At 38.2% G+C, this 20517-nt stretch overlaps 1 pseudogene; it reads right to left on the bottom strand.

Moving 5' to 3' along the window:
- Positions 1-1152: 1152 nt before the first annotated feature.
- Positions 1153-8236, bottom strand: LOC127673208 (zinc finger protein 431-like; annotated as a pseudogene).
- Positions 8237-20517: the final 12281 nt, after the last annotated feature.

The following is a 20517-nucleotide window of genomic DNA, read 5'->3' as shown; positions in this document are numbered from 1 at the left end:
TACAGCTGCACCACTAGGTCCAACCTTGGCTATCTCTGGAACACACCTGCTTTGTCATTAATAAAATGCTACCCGAATACTTTACCTCAGTGATGCTGATTTCTTCTTGATCACCGCTAATTCTTGAACTACATCTATCCCGCATTAATTGTATCAGTAGTGTCTTCTATTCTTGCCTCTAAATCGAGAGCCTCATAGACAAATCTGCTGAATTCTGACACTTGATGTCTCTGAAACATGGCCCCTTCAATTATATTATCACCCTTTTTCTATTTTTCAAATCTTCACTGCATGAGCTTGGCTGTTCTGGAACTTCCTCAGTAGATTAACCTTGAACACAGTGATCTGTTGCAGAGCTCTGCCTCCTGAACACTGAAATAAAATTCATGTAACACCATGCCTGGATATAAGCTTTTCTTCTTAGATCTTGAAATTGAAAACCACGAATAGAAATCAAGTACATCCCTTCTCATCTTGACACACATTTGTATCTTCTTATCTCCCAATATAAGCAATAACCAGGTAATAATAATTTTAAACATGATACAGTTTACATTCATAAAAGTGCAAATCCATAATTTCAGCTGGATGGAATCTTGCCAAAATATAACCTTTCTCTAATACCATTGAATATTACTGATCATAGGATTTAACTTTATTCAACTTCTTGATGATGCCTTGAAATATGAACCTTACAATTTGTAATTTTTCTTTCTTAGTTTCTATGCTTGATAGAAACTGTCAGGCCAAATTCTATGTGGTGATTATCATGACTTACTTTGTCAATGTAATTAATGTACCCCTCTTTGCCTTATCCTCAATGAAACTCTTCACACAAGGTTAAAAGGCAGCCAGCTCCTTTGCAAAAGCATCAAAAGAACCATCTCCAGAGTTGAAATAATACCAACACATGTCTATCATATTCCTATTATGATATCACCCAAACTCCCACTTAATTTATGATTGTATTCATTAGGTTTCTCTACAGCAGAGAGACTTTGGACATTTCTCCCTTGTGAATATACTTTACCACACTGATTACATTAATAAGGTTTCTCTCCATTATGTGTTCTTTTATGATATTGGAAATTACTGTGTCTTGCAAAGTCTTTAATACATTATTACATGCATAAGTCTTCTCTCCAGTATGTGTCATTTTATGTCTTTGGACATTACTGGGACCTGCAAAACTTTATCCCTTTGATTACATTCATAAGGTTTCTCTCCAGTATGTGTTCTTTTATGATATTGGAGATTACTGCGCTGTGTAAAGGCTTTACCACATTGATTGCATTCATAAGGTTTCTCTCCAGTATGTGTTCTTTTATGATATAGGAGATCACTGGGTCTTGCAAAGGCTTTACCACATTGAAAGCATTCATAAGGTTTCTCTCCAGTATGTGTTCTTTTATGATATTGGAAGGTACTGTGCTGTGCAAAGGCTTTACCACATTGATTACATTCATAAGGTTTCTCTCCAGTATGTGTTCTTTTATGTCTTTGGAGAACACTGTGACCTGCAAAGGCTTTACCACATTGATTACATTCATAAGGCTTCTCTCCAGTATGTGTTCTTTTATGATATTGGAAGGTATTGTGCTGTGCAAAGGCTTTACCACATTGATTACATTCATAAGGTTTCTCTCCAGTATGTATTTTCTTATGCATTTGGAGATGTTTGTGACCTGCAAAGGCTTTACCACATTGATTACATTCATAAGGCTTCTCTCCAGTATGTGTTCTTTTATGATATTGGAAATTACTGCGCTGTGCAAAGGCTTTACCACATTGATTACATTCATAAGGTTTCTCTCCAGTATGTGTCATTTTATGTCTTCGGAGATGACCGTTATGTGCAAAGGCTTTACCACATTGATTACATTCATAAGGTTTCTCTCCAGTATGTGTCCTTTTATGATATTGTAGATGACTGGGTGTTCCAAAGGCTTTACCACATTGATTACATTCATAAGGTTTCTCTCTAGTATGTGTCTTTTTATGTCTTTGGAGATCACTGGGGCTTGCAAAGGCTTTACCACATTGATTACAATCAGAGGGTTTCTCTCCACTATGACTTCTTACATGCCTGCAAAGGTAATTAGCACATGTGAAAACTTTACCACATGCATTACTTTCATCAATCATGTAATATATCTGAATTATGTTTACAATTTGGTCTAATGGTAAAGAAGCATCAAATCTTAAAATTTAGCCCTTTGTATATTTATGGTGTTCTCCCTCATCATGAGTTGTTCAAGACACCTGTGGTGGTTATTACATGTCTCATATTTATAACATCCTCTATATGGGATTTTTATGTGATGTATTTCAGCTATCTGAAGAAAGTTTGAACAACTCTGATCTTTATAACACTGATCGCATTCATAATTTTTTCTGTAGTGTGAATTACAACGCATTTGACTGTGAACAAGAACACACAGAAGAATTTCCAAATTCCTAGAACTCATAAAGGTTTTCTACACTATGAGTTTGTGGATATTCCCCATAAACTATAAAACCAATTAATTGCAAATGCCTATCATATTCCTAATGTCTATCAAAGGCAGAATACTAATATCTTCTCATTGTTTCAGAACAAAAATTTTATGTTGCTTCTTTCAATTTCCCTATGCTCACATGGTTTTTATCCATTTAGACACTTCATATACCTAATAAAAATGAATAACAAATGAAATGTTTACACATTGTATTCACACTCCTTGAATTTTTGTTTCTCATAACACCTGCAATATAGGCTAATATTTCTCTACAACAACATTCTTAAGTTTCTTAAAATGTGCTCTCACCAAACTTAACCATATTTCTACAAGAATATGTGCATCACCAAATTCATTATGGACTATTTTCTTAATAAAATATTTTGGATGGAAATTTATCACTATTCTATTTGCAATATCTAAGTACTATGAGACTATACACATTGGAAGGTACACAGTACAGCTCTAAAGGAGCTACATATGCAATGGATACACTAATCAGATATCAGATCTTGAGGTACATGGCTTTGTAAGAATATTATAATCATAGCTACACTGAAAGGACTGTTATTTTATACTCTTGCTTTTCGTTGAAAATTCCGGAAGATATTGAAATTCCCTCAGAGGGAAACTTGCACATGAAATTTACCTTTCATGACTTCCACTACATTGACACTGTTTTTCAAGGTGATGGTCTTCCCGATTATAGCCTAAAACAGAGTACCAGAAAATCAATGATATGCTATTGGAAATTAGGTACAATTCAAGGTACTGTGAATTTTCAATGCACTATGAAATTTACACTGAAAATTCAGTTAAACTGAATTATTCAGCTCAATCTTCATAATTCCCAAATAAAATGACAGGAGATCATCAATAACCAAGAAACATTTCTTTTCTTTAGAAAAAATAAGTCTTACCTATAGCTTCGAGGTTCAGGTAGGTTTCCAACATCACATCTTTGTAGAGATTCTTCTGGGATGGATCCAACAGATTCTACTCTTCCTCAGTAAAGTTCACATGCACATCATCAAAAGTCACTGCATCCTAAATACACCATACATGTGTACAACACAAAGTATGATATTAACATCACTGTAAAGGAAATATATGCTTCCTCAAAAACATTCAAATACTTGTGACACTTGCTGCACTTATATTGAGACTCAGAATTTACAATCACTGTATCATTTTAGATGGAGCTTGAATGATAAGATTTACATGTGTCACTTTTAAACACTTTGAATAGGATACAACCTTGCCATAGAAATGCCAATTGAAAGGGAGATGCAGGGGAAACAGATCAACAATACTGAGTGCACATTTGCAAAATTGTATGAACAATCACTTACTACAAAACTGATGGGCAACCTGGGTGTAATTGCTCATGCCTTTAATCACAGAGGCACAGGCAGGTAGGTGTACGTCATTTAGCTTGACGTCAGCATGGCCTACGTAATGTGTTCTAGGAGACAAAAAGTTATATATTAGAACCTCAATACTCAACAAATATCAACCAAGGAAACAAAAATGATAGAGAACTCATAGTTCTTTACTAAAAGTTCCTGAAATGAATTAGACATTCAGTTCAGATATGTAATTCTTTTTGCTGAAACATGAAGTCCAACAGTTTACACTATAACATTAATAAAATGTTACAAAAAGGGAATGAATGCTTAAACAGTTAAAATGAACAGATGAAAATAATAGTTATATATAAAGGTTGACCATAAATAAGCAACAGAGGGTAGGAGAGAGAGCTCAGCAGTGGAATGCTCTTGCTTGTCTTCCACATTATGTTGGTTAATTTCTTGCAAACACATGATGGGCAACAACTACTCATTATTTCAAGATCAGGAGTTCTGAGGCCATTTTCTGACAACGGTATAGATGAGACATACATGAGATTCTCATTCATGCACACAGGCAAAATAGTCCTATTTATTCAAACATTTCAGAACAAACACAAGTCTGAGGCAGAGAGTCATATACCTGGCACCCAATGACACTAATATTTCAGATAATATTGATGTCATGAATATATGCAATCACGAGAAGCAAAATATAACCTCTATATTTGGACAAATTTCAAAATTAAAGATGTGGATATAAAACAGCATGAAAAGATATTTTTACAACATATGTAAACATATTTTAGAAAAAAATTGCAGGCAGATATGTACATCCAGATACTACCAATTTGAGTAAGGTATCCAAGACATAATAGTACATGCATGTGGGTACACACTTACAAAGGAATAATAACCATGATGTATAGAATATCCACACTACATTTCTTGGCTCTGAAGACGATAAACAAGAAGGAAGGCTAAGGAACTGAATCGATGGCTCAGCTGGAAATAGCAATGACTGCTCTTGAAAGAGTCTAGAGCTCAAGTCTCAAGACCCACATGGTGGCTCAGAACTACCCATAATGAGAAACAACACCCTCTTCTGGAGTGTCTGAAGAAAGCACATTATACAGTGTGCTTATGTATAATAAATAAATAAATCTTTAAAAAGAAACATGAAGGCTAAAAGGAGCGTAGTTAAATTTCACTCAGAAGTGGAAATAAAACAATCATAGGAAGAAGATGAAAGAGAAATAAGAGGAAGGACACGTAGTTAAAAAGGGGGAAGAGGAGGCAATGTATATGTGTGGTGAGAGAGAAGGAAGGGCCATAGGGCAAGAAAAATTAATTGATGTCTGCATGTGTCAGGGGTCTAAGGGTGCAGGCATCTTTAGGATGTGCCACAGACCACGAAATGGAGGGCAGCAAAGGAGTCTATGGGCCTGATCTTAGCTGAGTTGCATAGCGGTGATATATGGACCCTAAAGAGGCCACATCCTGCAGCCAGACAGGACCCGCGGTGGAGAGGTAAGGAAACTAACAGAACCGATAATGTTCCCACCCAAAACTTGTCCTGTCTGCTAGAAATGCAGGAAAAAGATGGAGCAGAGAATGAGGGAATAGCCAGACTACACCCTGCCCAACTTGAGACACACCCCATTGGCAAGCACCAATCCCTGACATATATTTATTTTGTCATACTTCCAGAGAGTAGCTTAGCATAATTGTCCTCTGGATGATGTTTCCAATACAACCACAAGGAGGACCCACCACCCCACTGCTCAGGCCCCAGTATCTCTCATTTGTGGGTAGATAACCTTTGCTCACCATGTCTCAATTTCAGAGGATCCCTGAAGTCCCCTCACAGCACCCAACAGCAAAGCTCAAGGCAGGGCACAGAGAATCATTAAAGCCTTCACAGCCACAGAGAACACCACAGAAAGGCACCTAGATGTTCCCGCCTCTTTGTCTGACTGGCAGGTCTACCTGGTGGCCTTGATTGGCCAGTGAGTCTAATCCTTCCTAAAGGCAAAAGTGTGCTTCCTGTCCAGAGCCAGTCCCGTTCCAGATCTCAGGACTGGTTTACTCTTACTTAGCATTTAAACCCAAGCTCCAGGAGCTCTCACCCCACCCAGCCCTGGGGGAGGACTTACCATTCCTGCTGCCTGCTCCTCCCATCTGTTAGCAATAATCCTGACTTTAGACATTTAGACCTTTCCTGAAATTCCCCCACAGCACTTGCCTGCTTCTTCCAGAAATCAAGGTGAACAACTTGCATAGCCCAATATTCAAGGTACAGTGGAATTGTCAATCTGACTCAGGAGGGGAAAGTTAACCAGTCTATGAGCATTAAAGAGGGATTTTTGGAAGCAAGAATTGTTTAGGCCTGGTGGTGGTGGTACACACCTTTAATCCTAGCACTTGTGAGGCAGAGGCCAGTGGATTTCTGAATTCAAGGCCAGCTTTGTCTACAGAGTGATTTCCAGGAGAGCCAGGGATATACAGAGGAACAGTGTCTCGAAAAACCAAAACAAAATATAATAATAATAAAGTTTTTTTAAGGGGCTGGTGAGATGGCTCAGCTGTTAAGAGCACTGTCTGCTCTTCCAAAGGTCCTGAGTTCAATTCCCAGCAAGCACATGGTGCCTCACAACCATCTGTAATGAAATCTGACATCCACTTCTGGGGTATCTGAAGACAGCTACAGTGTACTTAAACATAATAAATAAATAAACTTAAAAAATAGAATTTTATTTCTTCGTTTCATTCTGGCCTCAGGGTAATTGCAGCTCCCTTTCACCAGATGATAGGAATCAAACAGCCCTGGAAGAAAAGCCAGAAACATAAGGGAAACCCTGTTGAGCATTATTATTATCCAGCACATCTTCATCAGTGGCTCAGTGGAGATAAACACAGTTGGATTGGTATAGTTTCTCTAGATAAACATGTCTGAAATCATAAAGGAAATAAATCTAACCATATAGAAAGGTTAGTTAATAGAATGTCCCAATAAAGGCTGCCAGCCAAAGAGAATTAGAAAAAGCAAGGACTGGTTGATTTCATGTTGCAGGATATTAAAACTGATATTCAGTATATACAAGAATTTTGTTGAAATAATTACATACTAATGCCAGTTTAAAAAATAAAAACAAAAACCAAAAACAAACAAAGAAAAACAAAGAAATTAACTATTTTTGTTAAAAAATATTGTGTCAGACCCCCCCTGCCAAAAAACCAACAAAACAAAACAAAACAAAACAACAACAAAAAAAAACCCACTGTGTTCAATATTCTTTATATGTATATAGGTTGCCAAGAGAATCTATAACCTAGATCAATGGTGGATCTAAACATCTCAAAAGATCAAGATCAAGAAAGGGTTTCTTACTTCAAAAGGTATAATTAAGAAATATCCCACCAAGCAGTGGTGGCACACCCCTTTAATCCCAGCACTTAGGAGGCAGAGGCAGGCGAATTCCTGACTATGAGACCAGCCTGGTCTACAGAGTGAATTCCAGGACAGCCAGGGCTACACAGGGAAACGCTGTCTCAAAAAAAAAAAAAAAAAAAACACAACAAACAAACAAACAAACAAACAAAATAAATCCCATCAGTGATTACAGTGTTAAAGTGAGGAACAGGGTAAGGTTGTTAAGGTTAGTGTGATTAGGAAATTTAGGGGTTAAGATAGGATTAGTGCTTTATATTAAGTCCCAGGGTGAGGGTCAGGGTGAGGGTTAAGGTGGTCTCCATCATTCTTGATGGTCTCACTGAGTCTATAGTATGCATATCACACAAAGATAAAATATCAAGTTTAGGGTTTGGCTCAGGGTTAGTGCAAAGGATTTTTTGTGGTTTGTGAAATCAGCTTCTATCTTTTCTCTCCTCTGCCTTCCTTGTCCTCATTTTCATAATCATATCAACATCTGTTTTCCTTCCCCAAGGAAAGTGGAATGTAAATTATCCAAGAATCTGAGATTACCTTATCCAAGAATTTGGGATTTCCTGACTGGAAACGTCTTTACTACTGTGGGGACCAGGTCACATAAAATAGAAAACCACAACTGCTTTGATTATTCTACATTTCACTTGGGGATCCTCCCCCATAAGATGGAGGCAATCATGGAACTTGGTGCTCTTCTTTGATAATGACCTAGCCCTGCCGATCCCACAGCCCTTGACCCCAGCCAGCTGCAACTTGATCATTCATGTTCCTTGGGAAAGCGCCAGCCCAGTCCTCTGTAAACTCTACCAGGTCTTTGTGGTTTCACAGCCCGGCCTGTCTTGTTAAGGAACCGGATTCACTTTATCACGCTGTGAATTCCCTACCTGTCTCAGCAGCTCACAGGCAGAAGCGAGGGCCAGGCACACAGCCCAGCGAGCCATGGCGGCCAGGCTTGGCTTCCGTTCCCACAGGAGGGTCATGCCAGGAGGTCACTGTGCCCGCCTGGAGCATAGAGAGGGTTTGCACTCTGCCCTGCTGCAAACTTTCCTGGGCGAGAAGCCCACGTTTTGCCAGGCCTCTCCAAACTCATGGACCACGTCTGCGGAGACAGCAGGAGGATAGCGCGGAGTGACTCCAGAGCTCACAGACACCTTCAGCGTGGAGAACTATCTTCATCTGAAAGCGCATGCGAATGTGGTCCCGTCACCCCATTCCCCGCCTGGCCATTCCATGCCCGCGCTTGAAGTTTGGCAATCCCAGAAGTCGATAAAAGCATGGGCTCACCTCCCTCCCCCCTCTGCCACACCACGAAACTATACTCACGTTCAAACTCCCAGGCCACTTTCATTCATAAAAATGAAAGACCAAACATGACGGTCCAGGAGACTAGAAAACAGGCAGGGCCAGGGTGACATCAGGGGCGGGGTCAGCCATCTCCAGGTGATGGACAGGTGGTGGGGTGAAATCAGGGTGGGGCGAGCAGTTGCCAGGTGACTGACAGGGGTACCAACAGAGCACCTGCCTAGGGCTGAGGTGGAAGGACACGGGCCATGGGCGGGGATATGGGTGATGTCAGGGGTTTGTGCCTGTGGTCACCAGGTGACAGGGATGGTAACACAGCTCCAACCTGGGGCTGAGGTATGGATTCAGTGGTGACACACAGAAACACACACAGGGGCAGTTTGAATCTGAGTGTATTTCCCAGCTCTCAAGCAATGGTTTTTATACATAAAGAAACTGCAGGGCCAACCCTAACCCCTCACCAACAAATTCAATTTTAACACATTTACTACATGTTTACTATTATACAATTATTATTTTCGAAGAAATTCTTTAGTGTTAACACATTTTCTATATATTTCTTTAATTTGAGCAGAAACATTTTCTGTGTAACTCTTCAATATTACCAGAAAAGGTTTCTACTTACCACTCAATTAATTCAGAAATGTTTAATATATCTAACATCTTACCTGTATTGTTTTCCATGAAAATCTTCCATTTTAACACATTTTTGTTTATATTTCTTCAAATTTATAAGAAATATATTGAATCAAAATCTACAAATTTCTTTTCTTTCTTTTCTTTCTTTCTTTTTTTCTTTTCTTTTCTTTTTTTTTTTTTTTTTTTTTTTTTTTTTTTTTTTTTTGGTTATTCAGATTTGGTTTTCTTAAGACAGGGTTTCTCTGTATAGGCCTGGCTGCCCTGGAACTCACTCTGTAGACCAGGATGCCTGCGAACTCAGAAATCCACCTGCCTCTGCCTCCCAAGTGCTGGGATTACAGGCTTGTGTCACCACCTCCCACCTTACAGCTTTCTTAATAAAAGTGCTAAAAGCTGGAAATTTGTATTCTTATTGAATAGCCCAAGGGAAAATATGGAGGTAGAGTGGACCCAGATGAGGATATTCTAATCTTTCCTACCTTCGGTTACAGGAGTAACTGGTGGTTTGTTTTAAAAAAGTCCTTAGGAGACTTTGACATCCTGGTTTTCATGTGTGCTGGGACATAAATAACCAGCACACAGGGAATAACCCTTAGCAGTTTGGTAAACCACTCTGCTTAATCAACATGGTTGAGGAGTGATCGACCCAGATGCTTCCTTTACAAATTACTCTAGGGGCCACCTGCAACTTCCATTTTACCCCTTCTTCCTTCTGTGTAGACTAGACTAGCCCTGAACTCAGATTTAAAATTGCCTTGTCTCTCTAGTATGGCGATTAGGGGCTTGTGCCACGACTTCTGCACAGGAGATTCTTTCTATTTTCAGCAATTTCCTTTGGAAATTTCTTCTTCACAAGGGAACTCACCTGCAGAAACCGGACAGGCTACGTTGGAAGCTCAGGACAGTGCTGGCCCTGACACAGAAAACCCAGCTCCCTGGTCTCGAGAGTGTGTCTTTTAAGTGCTTCCAGTCATGGAAGAGCTTCACCTCTCACAAGCCTTACTTCTATTGTTGGTCTTCATAGCAGTTGAATCCCTCAGTAGGCTAAGCCGTGTACCAGGCTAAAGAATGATTTCTTAAATTTGACTCTCTGAACTTCATTTCTCAAGAAGTGTATGTAGGAAAAAAATAGACACTGCACAGAAATACTGACCAGCATGTTTTCCTTTGAATATTCAATATTTTCTGTCATTCATATCACCTAGAACTTTCAACAGAGGTGGGAAGTCTCAGGTAATACATCTTGCATTCACTGAGAGAATGACTCATCCCTATGCACCAGACTGTTCTGTCAGCATTTAGGAGTGCACCCTGGGTTCGAATCAAGTCCCATTACAACTTGCTGGGCATAATCTGATTTGATGGTGAAAATTAAAGTACCAAGCAACAAGATCACAGACACAGTTCGAAATGATTTCAGCTCACACAAGCCAACAACCAAGAAAAACTTGGCTGCGTGGGAAATTCGCAGTTAGTAGAGCCCTGAGCTTCCAAAGATGTGCACTGACCATTAGCATTCCTTGGAGGAAGAGCAGCCCCATAGCGACCCCTGCTGTGAAGAAGTGGAAGCACCTGGAGCTCAGAGTCAGAGCTGTGGATTTATGGATCATTGCAGCTACTGGCTTCTTGGTCCCAGTCGAGCTGTGGCCTCTACAAGTGTAGACAAGGTGACAGGGGGACTAACTATGGACCTGCCCTGCCAGGAGTCCAAGACTCTCCTAAAACTCGATGTGTATGAGTGAGTCAACTGGGTTTGTCCTGTGTTTTCCGTTTCTGTCACGTGTACTCTTGGACCATGGCCCCAAGGCAACAGGGAAACTACAGCTAGATGAAAGGACCAGCTGAGACAGAATACCAGTTGAGCACTTGTCTGTGCCATCTGGAAAAACTTAAGCAAACAGAAAGGAAGGCAGCTTCAAGGAGATTTGTGTTTGCAATAAATATTTTACATTGCATGAGAGGGCGACAGTGTCGGAAGTATTGACACACTTGTAGGGCTGAAGGTGTCATTTACCTATGGTAGACAGTCTGCTTTTTGAAATGTCAGGAGGCTGAGCTGTCAGGAAAAAAATCTCAGCAGCTGCAATGAATCTCCATCCTCGAACGTGGGCACCAAAACCATGCGTTTTGGTCAGCCTTTAGGAGCACAAGTTCCAGAACCAGAGCTCTCTGCGTAATTCCACCTCTGCCTGCCTGTCACAATCCAGTCCTATCAGCACAGCAAATGCTCAGAGGAACAAAAACACATATGAGGTTTCAAATCACCTTCGAAAAACAACTCAGGCCTGCTGACAGCTAGCAGAACGTGGCTTGGGGGACAAGTCATAGCTACTAGAGAAGGGGATCCAAGGTGTGAGCACTGAGATAATCACCACCTGGAGCGCCAGTGCCTCAGCACCCTCTGTGGTGAAGAAGTCGCTGGGCTGCAGCTCTGTAGGAGAACTGAGGATCTGCAAAAGGAGACTTGAAAAAAAAACATGAAAGAATTCTTAATTATCTGGAATTTTAGAGGAATGATCTCAAGCAAGAGATTACAGCAGTGATGCATTTGAAATTAATTATTGACTTACTAAACAAATAAAGATAGAAGGGATTAGGTAGTATTCATTCTGTTTCTATCATGGTTTCTTAGGTGGTCCCCACAACAAATTTCTTTGTATGGAAACAAACAGAGTATCAATTTCATTCACATGAAAAGGAATTTTCATTTCGAGACGTGATAACACCATTCCATTCCACAATGTTGGCAAAAGATGATGTAATAAGGATCAACATTGATCCCTCTCTGGTTAATGACTGTGAGTCTATTTATATTACCAAAGAAGGTCTTAAATATCCCAACATTGCTGCATTATAAGACAAAGGCTTTGAAGCCAACTATAAGAAGTTCCTGGAGGTCCTTAAAGAGGAAATGGCTAAGTCACTTACAGAATTCCAGGAAAACACAAACAATTGGAGGGAATCAATAAATACCTCAAAGTCACCTGGAAAACAGAAAAAAAAGTGTATGAAACCAATAAATTCTATAAATAAAGAAATCATAAACCAAGTGTTGAAGGAAACAAACTATTAGAGACCAAGAAATACAAAAAATGAAGCAAACACAAACTGAGGAAATACTGGAAATAAAAGTTTAGGAGTGTGCCTTGGAACTACAGGCAAGGTTCAGTGAGACAATACAGAGATGGAAGACAAATCTCAAGCATTGAAAATAAAATAGAAGGGATGGACGCATCAGGAAATAAATGTTGTATCTAATACTCCCTGACATAATATCCACAAAATCCAGGACATTGTGTAAGATCAAAGCATTAGAAGACTAGCAATAGAGGAAGAACACTAGATCAAAGTCTCAGAAAGTATTGACAAGAAAATCATACAAGAAAAATTTCCTAACCTAAAGAGTGAGGTACCTAACAAAGTACAGGAATCATCAAAACACCACACAGAATGGACCATAAAATGAAGTCTCTTCCCTGAATAATAATCAAAACATACAATACAAAGAACAAATTCTAAATGATGCAATGGTATAAAAGCCAAAAAAACATATAACGGAAGATCTGTTGAAATCACAGATGACTTCTCATTGGAGTCTGTTAATGCCAAAAGGGCTTGCACACATGTTTTGCAGAACATACATATGCCCAGATTATTATATGTAGAAAATATTTAATTACCACAAATGAAAAATAAGATAGTCTATGATAAAGGTAAATTTGAACAATATCTGTCTACAAATACAAACCTTCACAAAGTAATCGAAGAAGAATCTAACCCAAAGAAGTTAATGATACACAGGTAGTCAAAAGTCTCGTGTTATCTACAAAAGAATGGAAAGCGCGCACACACACACACACACACACACACACACACACACACACCAATACCAAAACACCCTGCAGTATCAAGAAGAAGAAAAAGAAGAAGAAGAAGAAGAAGAAGAAGAAGAAGAAGAAGAAGAAGAAGAAGAAGAAGAAAAACAAGAACAAGAACAAGAACAAGAAGAACAAGAAGAAGAACAAGAACAAGAAGAAGAAGAAGAACAGGAACAAGAAGAACAAGAAGAACAAGAAGATCAAGAAGATCAAGAAGAAAAGAAGAAGAAGAAGAAGAAGAAGAAGAAGAAGAAGAAGAAGAAGAAGAAGAAGAAGAAGAAGAAGAAGAAGAAGAAAAAGAAGAAGAAGAAGAAGAAGAAGAAGAAGAAGAAGAAGAAGAAGAAGAAGAAGAAGAAGAAGAAGAAGAAGAAGAAGAAGAAGAAGAAGAAGAAGAAGAAGAAGAAGAAGAAGAACAAGAAGAAGAAGAAGAAGAAGAAGAAGAAGAAGAAGAAGAAGAAGAAGAAGAAGAAGAAGAAGAAGAACAAGAACAAGAAGAAGAAGAACAAGAAGAACAAGAAGAACAAGAAGAACAAGAAGAACAAGAAGAACAGAAGAAGAAGAAGAAGAAGAAGAAGAAGAAGAAGAAGAAGAAGAAGAAGAAGAAGAAGAAGAACAACAACAACAACAACAACAGCAACAACAACAACAACAACAACAACAACAACAACAACAACAACATTATTCCAGGAGTTAAATATCCCTGTTCATGAACCATTCCAATAACCATAATCTCAGTGCACCAATGAAAAGACATAGGCTAACAGAATGTATATTAACACAAACCTATCCTTCTATTGCATACACGAATTAAAGCTCAACAGCAAAATAGGCATTGCTTCAAGATAAAGGTGAGTAAATATGTATTCTAATCAAATGGACAAAGAACCCAAGCTGGTGTTGCCATTTTAAAAATTAGCAAAATAGATTTTGATCAAAGTATAATCAAAATAATTCAAGTAGACTACATATTCCTCAAAGGAATAAATATTACTATAGATGGCATCATAATTTTTTTAATATTTACCTTAAATACATGGTCACCAACCTATGTAAAAGAAACATTTTAAGGCCAAAATGATGTATTAAACCTCATACACTCACAATCATTGATTTCAATACTCCTCTCTTACCAAGGGACACATTCTCCAGACCAAAACTAAACAGAGAAATATTCCAGCTAACTGAGAGCAAGGACATGAATCCAGCTGATATTTTGAAAACATTGTACTGAAATATAAGATAATATACCTTCTGTTCACCACCTCACAAAACTTACTCATAAACTGACCACATACTCATACACATTGAAAGTCTTTATACATACAAGGAAATTGAAACAACACCATGTGTCTCATCAAACCACCAAGAATTACAGCTGCATATCAACAAAACATGAGAGAACACAAGGTATACAAACTCATGGGAACTGCACACCACACAACTGAATGAAAAATAGGTTAAAGCAGAAATAGAGGAAGAAATAAGAGATTTTCAGGAATTCAATGAATATGAATATGCAACATGCACAATCCTATTAAAAACAAAGAAAAATAAAAGTGGTGCTTAGAAGAAAGTTCATTGCACAAATGCCTACATTAAAAAATAGGAGAACTCACACATATTGGCAATTTAAGAGCACAAATTTAAGTGTAGAACAGAAAGAAGGGAATGAGCTATTATAAAATGTAGTAGACATCAAGAAATTATCCAACTGGGGGGAGGCTGAAATCAATAAAATAGAAAGAGAAGAAAACAAGGAAACAATGAAACATGGAGTTGATCCTTTGAACATTTTATTAGAAAAGACAGGCAATCCCTTATTGACAGATAGAGAATATCAAAATTACTGAAATCTAAAATAAAAATGGAGAAAAAAATAAAAGACAATAAAGAAATTGAGAGAATGATAAAAACCTAGACTTGAAAAAAAAAACCTGTCTTCCACTGAGTTGGATATTCTAAAAGAAATGAGAAATTTCCTGGATAGCATCCACTTACCACAATTAAATCAAACTATGAAAAACAATTTTTTAAAAAGATATATTTCTTTATTTATCTATTTATCTATTTATTTATTTATTTATTTATTTAATGTATGTAAGTACACTATCACAGACTTCAGACACACCAGAAGAGGGCATTAAATCCATTTACGAATGGTTGCTAGTGATCATGTTTTATCTGGGCATATAACACAATACCTTTGGAAGAGCAGTCAGTGCTCTTATCCACTGAACTCTCTCTCCAGGCCTAAGATAAACAACTTAGACATAAACATCTAGAAAAAGAGAAGGCACTACAAATCTGCCACCAAAAGGAACCCTGGACCATGAGTTTCAGGGTAGAATTCTACCAGACTTCCAAAGAAGAGATAATGAGAATACTCCTTAAAGTATTTAACAATATAAACACAGAACAAACATTAACTGGTTTATTGTGTGAACCCATGGTTGCTCAAGTAGCCAATCAAAAAAGACTAAGCAACAAAAGAGAATTACAGAGCAATTTTCTTTAAATCCACAAATGCAAAAATACTTAATAAAACAAAACAAATAAAAAAGCAATCTTTACACATTACCTAGGTCAAATATTGGCAATTTCTGGAACACATGTTCTTTGCCATTAAGAAAACCCTACCCAGAAGATTTAACCTCAGAAATGCTAATTTCTTCATCATCACCTCTAATTACTTAGCTGTAGCTAGCTTGTATCTATTGTTCCATTAGTTCCTTCTATTCTTACAACTAAGACAAAGCCACATGGACAAAGCTTCTGAGTTCTGCTACTTCCTGAGGCTGGAATATGGATGGCCCCTTCTATTACATTATCATCAGCCTTTTTCCCCCAAAACTTCACTGCCTAAGCTTGGGTGTCTTGAAACTTGCTCAGAAATCTAACTTGATCTCAGAGATCTGTATGGCTCTGTCTCATGAATGCTGGAATAAAAAGCATGTAACAAAATGCCTGAACCTAAGCTTTTCCTTTTAGAACTTAAGCTTTTCCTTTTAGAACTTAAATTGAAAACACAGAATAGCAATCAAACCCATCCCTTTTCACTTTGACACAAATTTGTATCAACATATGTCGACATGAAAACAATAACCAGGTAATAATAATAATTCCTAACATGACACATTTCTCTTTCATACAACTGCAAATCTGTAAGATTTGTTGGATGGAATAAGGCCCTAATATAACCATTCCTTTAGTATCTTTGAATATCCTTGATTACAAGATTTACCATCATTCAACTTCCTGGTGATGCTTTGCTTTTTGAACCTTAAATTTTGTATTACTGCATTGGGAGATTGCTATGCTTGATCAAAACAGTCAGGCCAAATTCTATGCGGGGATTTTTGAGACTTCTTTTGTCAATGCAATCAATGTAAACCTCTTTACCATAACCTCAAGAAGACTGTTCAGACAAGGGTAATAGGCAGCAACATTCTTTACCATAACATCCTAAGAAACAGATAAAGGTAATCATGAGGAAATACTGGACCCAAAGAAGACGACAGCGAGCAGAACATTCTCCAAACTCTGCATCTCCATGTCTGATGTCAAAGTGTTCTTCAGGTCTCCAACTCCTTTCTGCTTTGTTCACTGAAGCACAATTTGTTCTCTTTGACTGGTTTTATTCAATTCCTGAGCAGAAATCATATAGTTCTAACATCTCAAAAACTTGGGGTCTCTAAGATAACTTCAATTTCACAGCTTCTTGTTTCAATGTCCTGGATCCACACATGATCTTCGCTGCTCCTCCAAAGAGATTGGGTCACTTTTCCAGCTCTGCCCTCTGTATCACTTTAAGCTCTGGTTGACTCCATTCTCCTGCTCCTGTTGTTCTTGATGTTCATCCCATGGTACTTCCATCTTCAAGATGCTGGGTTCTTCTGCTAGAACAAGTCTTGACCCCATAGCCTCCCTTATGCTTGCTCAATGGTGCCAAGCCTCTGCTGTTCTGCATGACAACTTCATGAACTCAAATTTAATACCACCTGGGTTATTCAAAGCCCAGTTGCACCATTATGTCCAACCTTGGTGATCTCTAGAACACACCTTTTTGTCACTCAGAAAATACCAGTCAGTTTTCACCAGCATCAATTGTCTCAGTATTATTACCATTTAAGACAGAGCTGCTGAGTTCTGCTGCTTACTGGGGCTGGAACGTGGCTCCTTCCATTCCATTATCAGCAGCTTTCAATATTTCAAATATATCACTGCCTAATCTTGGGTTTCCTGGAACTTGCTTAGAGATCTACCTCGATCTCAAAGATCTGCATGACTCTGTCTCGTGAATGGTGGGTTAAAAAGCATGTAACACCATGCCTAGAACTAAGCCTTTCTGCTTGTATTTTAAATTCAGAACCCAGAATCCAAATCTATCCCTTAGCAATTTGACACATACTTGTATCTTCATATGTCTACATCAAGACAATTACCAGGTAATAAAAATTCCTAACATGATTTAGTTCTCTTTCATACAACTGCAAATCCATATGTTTACCTGAATGTAACCTTGTCCTAATGTAACCATTCCTTTAATGCCATTGAATAACCTTGATCACAAGATTAAATGTCATTTAACTTCCTGATGATGCCTTGTATTTTGAACCTCTCTTTTCATTATGACCTTCTTTTTAGTAGCTGAGTAGCATTCCATTGTGTAAATTGACCACATTTTTGTATTAATCCTTCTGTTGTGGGACATCTGGGTTGTGGACAGCTTCTGGATATCACAAATAAGAATAATGTGAACATAGTGGAATACATGATCCTGTGTTAGGGAAACTCATTGGTATATGCCCAAGAGAAGTACAACTGGGTTTTCAGGTAGATCTATTTCCAATGTTCTGAGGAACCGCCAAATTGATTTCCAGAGTGTCTTTACCCTTTTGCAATGCCACCAGCAATAGAGGTGTGTTCCTCTTTCTCCACATCCTCACCCACGTGTGTTGTCACCTGAGTTTTTCAACTTAGCCATTCTGATTGGTGTGAGTTGGAATCTCAGGGTCATTTTGATTTGCATTTCCCTGATGACTAAGAATGTTGAACACTTCTTTAGGTGCTTCTCATCTGTCCACGATAACAATGTTGTGAATTATCTGTTTAGTTCCATACCAATTTATTTATATAGTTGTTTGCTTTCTTGATGGTTAGCTTCGTGAATACTCTACTTTATATATTAGCCCTCTACAAGATGGGAGGATAGTGAAGACTTTTTCCCAATCAGTAGGTTTCCTATTTGTCCTCTTGACGATGCCCTTTGCCTTACCAAAGCTTTCCAGTTTCATGAGGCCCCACTTATGAATTCTTGATCTTTGTGCCTGAGCAGTTGAAGTTCTGTTTAGGAAATATACCCCTGTGCCAGTGAATTCAAGAATCTTTCCAATTTTTTCTTTTATTACTATATGTGTATCCAGTTTTATGTAGAGGTACTTCATCCACCTGGGCTTAAGTTTTGTCCAAAATAACAAATATAGGTTTATTTTCATTTTTCTACATACAGATTGCTGGTTAGACCAGCACTATTTATTGAAGATAGATTTCCTTTCCATTGTGTATATGTGTATATATATATATATATATATATATATATATATATATATATATATAGGCACTTATGACACCCTCACATGTACATGCAGGCAAAACAGAAATGCACATACCATAAAAAAATTAAAAATATGTTTATTCAAATTCTGAGTGTCCAGCTTGTTTATTTTATTATTAAAAACAATTTTCTTATTAATAAAAGCATTTTCTCATAAGGAAAAGAAAGACATGTGTCTCAGTAGAGCTTTCCCTGCTGTGCATAGATACCGTGACTGAGGCGACTTTTAAAAGGCCAACATTTAATCGGAGCAGCTCACAGGTCAGAGGTCAGTCTGTTATCATGGCGGGAGCATGGCAGCATCCAGGCAGGTGAGGAGCAGGAGAAGCTGAGAGTTCTATATCTTCATCTCAAGGCTGGAGATGGAGGACTGACTTCCAGGCAGCTAGGGTGAGAGGGTCTTAAGCCCACACCCACACTTACACAGCTACTCCAACAAGGCCACTGTCTCTCCAAAAAGGACACACCCATACCAAAAGGGACACATATAATCCAACAAGGGCATGCCCACTAAAACAAGGCCACACCCACCACAACCTGGTTACCCCCACTCTAACAAGATCATACCCAAAGGAAAGGGACACACCAACTACAACAAGGCCACACCCACTCCAACGGGGACACATCTAATTCAAAAATTCCATGCCTACTCCAACAAAGCCAAAGCCAGCAAGTTCAAACCCATTCCAAGAAATCTGAATGCCTCTGTGCTGTATCCCTGCCAGGAATAAAGGAATAATGTAAGTTGTAAAGGAACAATAAATTCATTAATAATTTAGAAGTCCCTAGTGCTCAAAAGGCACCATTATTGGTCAAAGTCTCAAAAATGTTAAAAGTCCAATGGTCAAAATCTCTTCTGTGATAAATCCTATCATGCAAGTGTTATCTATACATTCAAAAACAAAAAGAACATTATATACCTTAAAATTCAAAGGATATACTATATCATTCCTAAAGGTAATAATAAAGAAATGTTGGACCTAAGGAAGACCAAAGCCAGCTGAACAATCTCAAAACTCTGCATCTTCCATGTCCAATGTCAACGCGTTCTTCAGATCTACAACTCCTTGCTACTTTGTTCACTAAAGCACAATTCTTTCTCTTAGACTGGTCTTATTCCATTCCTGGGCAGTTATCACACAGTTCTAACATCTCAAAAACTTGAGGTACCAAAAATAACTTCAATATCATAGCTTCTTCTTTCAATGTCCAGGATTCACAAATGATCATCTCTGATCCTCCAAAGAGATTGGGTCTCTTCTCCAGATCTTTCCTCTTTATAACCCTATGTTGTAATTTACTACAATCTACTGCTCCATCTATTCTAGCTTATCAACCCATGGTACTTGCATATTTAGTGTGTTGTGTTCTTTTGTTGCAACGAGGCTTGATCCATAACCATAAGCTTTGATGTCCCAGAACATACTCAGAAATCTACCTTGATCTCAGAGATCTGCAGGGCTCTGTCTCATGAATGCTGGGATAAAAAGCATTCAACACCCAACCTAGACAGAAGCTTTTCCTTTTAGATCTTAATTTGAAAACCCAGAATAGCAATCAATATCCATCCCTTGTCAGATTGACACATATTTGTATCTTCATACTTCATCATGAAAACAATAACCAAGTAATAATGACTCCTAACATGATAAAGTTTACTTTCATACAACTGCAAATCCATTTGTTTACCTGGATGGAATCTTGCCATAATGTAACCATTCCTTTAATACCAATGAATATCCTTGATCACAGGATTTAACTTCATTCAACTTCCTGATGAAGCCTTATG

Source organism: Apodemus sylvaticus, chromosome 22 (genome assembly GCF_947179515.1).
Source record: "Apodemus sylvaticus chromosome 22, mApoSyl1.1, whole genome shotgun sequence".
NCBI lineage: Eukaryota > Metazoa > Chordata > Mammalia > Rodentia > Muridae > Apodemus > Apodemus sylvaticus.
The sequence above is the reverse complement of the archived record's forward strand: the minus strand, read 5'-3'. Positions and strand labels throughout refer to the sequence as shown.